Source organism: Bufo gargarizans, chromosome 6 (assembly GCF_014858855.1).
Source record: "Bufo gargarizans isolate SCDJY-AF-19 chromosome 6, ASM1485885v1, whole genome shotgun sequence".
Classification (NCBI taxonomy): domain Eukaryota; kingdom Metazoa; phylum Chordata; class Amphibia; order Anura; family Bufonidae; genus Bufo; species Bufo gargarizans.
This window is the reverse complement of record NC_058085.1, coordinates 385,173,771-385,180,377: the sequence shown is the minus strand read 5'-3', so window position 1 is coordinate 385,180,377 and position 6,607 is coordinate 385,173,771.

Genomic DNA, 6,607 nt, shown 5'->3' with positions numbered 1-6,607 from the left:
AACAAGAGCCCCCCAATGTGCCAGTAACTAGAGCCCCCCAATGTGTCAGTAACAAGAGCCCCCCCCAAAGTGCCAGTAAAACTATTGTACATATAAAAATATATATATGTACTTACCTCCATGTCAGCGATGCAATGCAGGCCTCTTCCGGCCTGTGTCCAGCGCCGTACGGCTCAGACGGCGCGATGACGTCATCGCGCCGCTTGCGCCGTCCTCTGATAGGCTGCCGGCTTAGTACCTGCAGCCTATCAGAGGAAGGGGAAGGGAGACGCCTCTCCTGTCCCGCTGCAGCACAGCCATCTGTATCGCTGTCCTGTCACATAATCTAACCCCTCAATAAAAACTGTGCTAAATCAACCAATTTTTTGGTCACCTTGCCCATAAAGTGTAATAATGAATGATCAAAAAATCATATGTACCCAAGAATGGTACCAATAAAAACGTCAACTCTTCCTGTAAAAAATGAGACCCTGCATAAGACGATCGGCAGAAAAAAATAAAAATATGGCGTTAAAAAAAACTAAATACATAAAAAACACAAAAACATAATTGTTTTTTCAAAAATGCTTTATTATGTAAAATTGAAACAAAAAAGCTAAGAAAGTACACATATTTCATATCATTGCATCCGTAACAACATGCTCAATAAAAATAGCACATGATCTACCCTGTCAGAAGAATGTTGTAAAATATAAAAAATAAACAGTGCCAAAATAGCCATCTTTTGGTTACCCTGCCTCACAAAAAACGTAATATAGAGCAATTAAAAATCATATGTACCCAAAATAGTACCAATAAAACTGGCAACGTAAGTTTCTAAAATAGGTTCACTTTTTGGGAGTTTCCACTGTAAGGATGCATCAGGGGGGGCTTCAAATGGGACATGGCATCTACAAACCAGTTCAGCAAAAATCTGCCTTCCAAAAACCATACGGCGCATCCTTTTCTTCTGCGCCCTGTCGCGTGCCCAGGCCCGAATGTTTTAACCTAGCAACGCCCTTGGCCGGCACCTACCATATTCATACTATGGCCTAGGGAAACATCCCCCGACTGATCTGCTGAGTAAGGCCATGCAAGCTCTGAACATGGATCTGTAATTCTATATGTAATTGAAACAAATAGACCTGACAAGACGTTGTTTTCTTCTTCCCACAATCAATCTGTGTGACCCTATAATTATGGTGTCTATTCAACGTAAAAATGTAGACAAATGTTCCGCCTAATCGAGGAGTTTTGAAATCCAATATTTAAGTGAAGCACAAAAGGACATTACTTTGGTGGCTCTTCTGTAGTCCCATATTCGTGTTTACGAAGCAGCTAAAAAAAAAATTATACTTAGAACATGCTATGTTTTGCAAAAAAAAATGCATACGGTCTGCAAAAAAAAAAAATACCAAAAAACAATGTACCAAACGGGACAAAAAATGCACTTTTTGTGATGTGTTTTATATTTTGTATTGATTTTCTGCAAACATCTGGGCGCAGCATTTTTAGGTGAAAATATGAAGCAAAAGCTGGTGAGAAAAACTAAACAAAAATGCAGAGTATTTCTTTAAAAAAAACACATGTGACACTAGCCTAAAGGCTCATGCACAGGAACGTATTTTCTTTACGCTTCCATTCCGTTTTCTTTGCGGACCGTATGCGGAACCATTCACTTCAATCGGTTCGCAAAAACAACGGACGTGTGCATTCCGTTTCTGTATTTCTGTTCCACAAAAAAGTAGTGCATGTCCTATTATTGTCCGCAAATCACCGTCCGAGGCCCCAAGTCAGTGGGTCCGCAAAAAATACGGAATGCACACGGAACACATCCGTATGTCATCCGTATTTTGCGGATCCATACTGTAGAAATGCTATGCCCAGCCCATATTGCTCATGTGTTTGGTGATTAATAAGTTACTGTTTCCGTTTCCGATCCGCAAAGAACGGATCGCATACGGAAACCATATGGATATGTTTTGTGGAATAACGGAATGGAAGAGGACTTAAATCAGAGAAGAAAAAAACTCAGATACGGAACAACGGATCCGTAAAAAACGGACCGCAAAACAACAACGGTCGTGTGCATGAGCCCTAAAGGAAGTGAAAGCTCCCACCAACAAATCAGTGACCCCACCCATGAGGAGAAAGAAGAAATGCAACACTATGTGAAGTAATAGTTAAGTTAAGAGATGAGCAAAGTAGTGGGAAATTCCCCCAAAAATTGCTTTGTGACTAATTACTTTGTAAGAAATGGGTGCAATGACAGGGAGCGGAGATTGCACCGCCCCTCGTCATTGTACCCCTCAGATGCCATATTCATACATGATCGTGGCATCTGATAGCAATAATCCGCGGGAGTGGTGATGTCATATGTCACCACGCATAGGATTTCGTGCGAGATCTTCAATCAAGATGGCGGCAGGTAAAATCAATTCATTACCATGAAGCACGAGGAAATTCGGCTTTGCTGCGAATCGAATTTACCTGAAACATGGATCACTTAGTGGCGTTCGATTAGCTCAGCACTAGTTTAGTTATAGTCACTAGTCTGGGGTTAGTACCAGATAAATCTGGGCAGATGTAGGCCACTGAGCTTCAGAGACCCCACATCTCAGACTAGGATCTGGTCTCCTGGTAATGCAACAAGCTACTCTGCCTTAAAGGGGTTTAAAAGAACTACTCTGCCATAAAGGGATTAATGTAAAACATGAAAATCAGACATCATATAGAACATGACTATCTGGGGGGTGGAGCTTGGCAGCAGAGCGAGACACACATGTCGTTGTGAGCTCTGCTCTGGGTCCGGTGAAAACGAGGTTCTTTTGCACAGATCCAAGCCAGAAAATGGGCAAGACGCTTAGAGATAGGTCCAAGGACACACCAGGACCGAACAAATCCGGCTCTAGGCACGGAGAGATGGATAAATTTGTCCGTAAGCAGAGCGTGGCGGGAGGCAAGCAGGCTTCCAAGATGGCGCCGAGAGCGGAAACTCCTGCAGCATCGGAGGCTTCGGCCGAATCTGACAGAGACAGCGATCATGAACAGGAGCGGGAAGGTGACAATCTGCCGCTATCTCGTAAATTTATGAAGGAAGCTCCTGGCTGACTACTATTTCCCCTCTCCGAAAAGACCTACAGGACTTTAAGAAAGATCTAAGGCAAGTGAAGGAGACGGTGGAAGGGGTTGAAAGCCGACAAGAGGCGCATGTTCTGCACAGCGCGGCGGTGGCAACCTGTTTGGACAGAACACAGGCCCATATTAACCACCTGTATGAGATGGTGGAGGATCAGGACAACCGCGGCCGCCGCAATAATATCAGGCTGAAAGGCCTACCAGAAGAGATAGGGCCTGAAGCCTTGCGTGACGCGGTGACCGAGATGTTCACAGCTCTGGTGGGCCCCGATTCTGTGGGAGATCTCACTATGGATAGGATTCACAGGGCTTTGCGTCCCCCCCGAAACAGGGGGAGCCCCCAAGAGATGTGATTTGCCGGCTGTCTAGCTTTTTGTCCAAAGACCAGATAATGAGAGCAGCCAGAGCTAAGAAATCGATTCCTTATGGGGATGTGGAGGTACAGATTTTCCAGGATTTGTCACCAATTACCCTACAAAAAAGAAGATTGCTGAAACCTCTCTTGGACATCTTGAGGAACAAGAGCATCACCTATCGCTGGCTTCACCCTTTCGGCCTGCTGATAAATGCACCCGGCAGAAAGTTAACAGTGCGATCACCTGCGGACATTCCTTTAGTCTGTGATGTTCTAGGAGTGGGCTCGGTTGAGGTCCCGAACTGGCATGCGGCCAGGGATTTGACCGATTTACCGGACTTACCAGGAGGAGAACCGTGGATCCAGGTGAGCCGCCCGAAGGAACGCCGCAGGGGTAGGAGGTCCGGAGACCCCTTGCTGGCTACTCCAGGAATGGACACTGAGTGAGAAGTCTCTTCTAAGTTATACATCTGATATGGGACTTTCTTAATGGGCCGATCTGGGCCGGTATTGTCGCCTGTGTTCCAGTGGGTTGACTGTTATATTGATCAATTAGGAGTTCAGTTACTCCTAAAGTTTAACCCTTCCCAGTTGGAAAGGAATTTGTAGCTATGGTGCGGCAGTGAGAGCGCCGCCTTACATGCGCTCTCTTCCGGTCGGCTGCAGGGTGATTTCACTAAGGTGACTTCACTATGGTTTTTTGATTTTATGACTAGGTTTTACCATTTATGTCATGATACTCGTTATTCACACATAGGACCCGTTTCTTGGTCCTCTCTACCCCCTATAGATGCCCACAGTAGCGTTGCTTAGTTCCAAATGTACTGTTGGGAGCAGACAGTGGGTTTTTGAGGTTTTATCTCTGGAAATCTCAATGTGTTTTATATGTTTTGTATGTGATCCCCAGTTCTCCTTTTTCCTCCCTTTTCTTCCCCTCCCTCCTACGCCCCAGGCAATAACCAGTAGGTTTACCGGCTCGAGGTACTATGAACGAGAGAAGATTACCATGGGTAAACTATGGCTGAATTAAAAATATGTACCTATAATGTGAGAGGATTGAATGCACCACCCAAACGTACTCAAATTTGTCAGCTTCTTAACAGGAAAAAAGTGAGCATTGCTCTCTTGCAAGAAACCCATTTTAAGAGAGACCATGTTCCGCGCCTTTCTCATATGATATACAATCAATGGTTCCATGGTACATCCTCTTCTGGAGCCTCAAAAGGGGTTTCTATAGCGATTCACAAAAATGTGCCGCTGGTGGTGCATTCAACCCTCCAAGATGAAGAAGAAGGTCGATATTTGTTTTTGAAAGGGTCATTAGGTAATCAGAAAATCACTATAGGCAATTTGTATGCCCCCAACGTAGCTCAGGCACTATGGATGGAAAAAACATTGACTAAACTGCAGGAATTCGCTGAAGGTACTGTAGTGGTAGGAGGAGATATTAATGTGGCTTTAAATCCCCAGCTAGACACATCAACAGGCTCCTCGGCAATGTCCCAGGTTACCATCAGGAGAATTAAGAAAAAGTTAGCTGACTTAGGTTTAGTGGATGTATGGAGGGCTATGAACCCTACTTCAAAGGATTATACCTACTATTCAGTGGCACATGTGTCCTACCAGAGGTTGGATTACATGTTTGTCACCCCAGGGTCTTTGGGTGATTGCTCTCAAACGTCAATAGGCAATATCCTGCTGTCGGATCATGCTCCGGTATATCTGACAATGAGGATTAAGTCCCTACCCAGAACGCAGTTCACTTGGAGATTGGATGAGACCTTGTTGAGCAAACAGGAATATATTAAAGGCATCAGTAGACATTTGGAAGAATACTTCAGTTTAAATGAGACGGAGGATATGTCGCCGGGTCTGGTCTGGGAGGCCCACAAGGCAGTTGTGAGAGGGCATTTCATTGCATTGAATGCACATATAAAAAAGAAGAGGGAAGCCTCTATTGTGTTGTTGCAGGACCAGATTCAAAACCTGGAAGTATTGCACAAGAAACGGATGACGCCGGAAGTCCTAGATAGACTAAATAAATTGAGGGCAGAGCTTAAGAATGTGCTGAATAACCGGGTGGCCAAACTTTATTTGTCGGCGCAGTTCAAATACTACGCACATGGGGACAAGGCATCGAAGTTTATGATGTCAAGCCTGAAAAAACGTAGAGTCAAATCGTATATACACTCTATTAAGGATGCCTCAGCTAAAACTCTTATGTCTACTGATCTTATAGCAAAACAGTTTTGCAATTATTATAGCTCCCTATATAATCTTAGGAAGAATGATAGTGAAGTGGACATTGCTGGAAGAGCAGTAGACATTCAAAAGTGGCTATCAGAGTTACGCCTCCCGGTCATTTCCCATGTTCAAGCCCTGTCCCTGGCTCAACCATTCACGTTGCTGGAATTGAATAAGGCACTAAGTACGGTCCCTAGACATAAGTGTCCTGGGCCAGATGGATTAACTGCGGGTTACTATGCTACTTTCTCAACATTGTTGCTACCTAGGATGCTGGCTGTATACAATGAGGTGTACAAGGGTAATCCGCTACCATCACAAATGTTGTCGGCCCTTATAACTATCTTGCCAAAAGAGGGTAAGGATCCTTCCTCCTGCGCCAGCTACAGGCCTATCTCGCTTTTGAATGCAGACCTGAAGCTATATGCCAAGATGCTAGCTCTTAGGTTGCAACCTTTCTTACCCAATTTAATTAATGCTGAACAGGTGGGTTTTGTGGCTGGCAGGGAAGGTAAGGATGAACACTGTTAGGATTGTGAATGTTATACATCAAGCTAGGGAGAAATCCATTCCTTTGGTTCTCCTGGGGACAGACGCAGAAAAAGCGTTTGATCGCATTGATTGGCTTTTTATGCGTCTGGCCTTGGCTAAGTTTGGGATTCCGCCCCAGTTCATTGCTGCCACAATGGCTATGTATGCTTCCCCCACGGCTAGAGTGATGGTTAACGGCACCCTATCTCCCAGCTTTACCATTGGCAACGGCACACGGCAAGGATGCCCCTTGTCTCCCCTGCTCTTTATCCTTGTGGTGGAATGCTTATTTCAGGCGATCCGTCAGGAGGATAGAATCCAGGGTATGAGGGTGGGAAATACCTCTCACCAGTTGGCGGC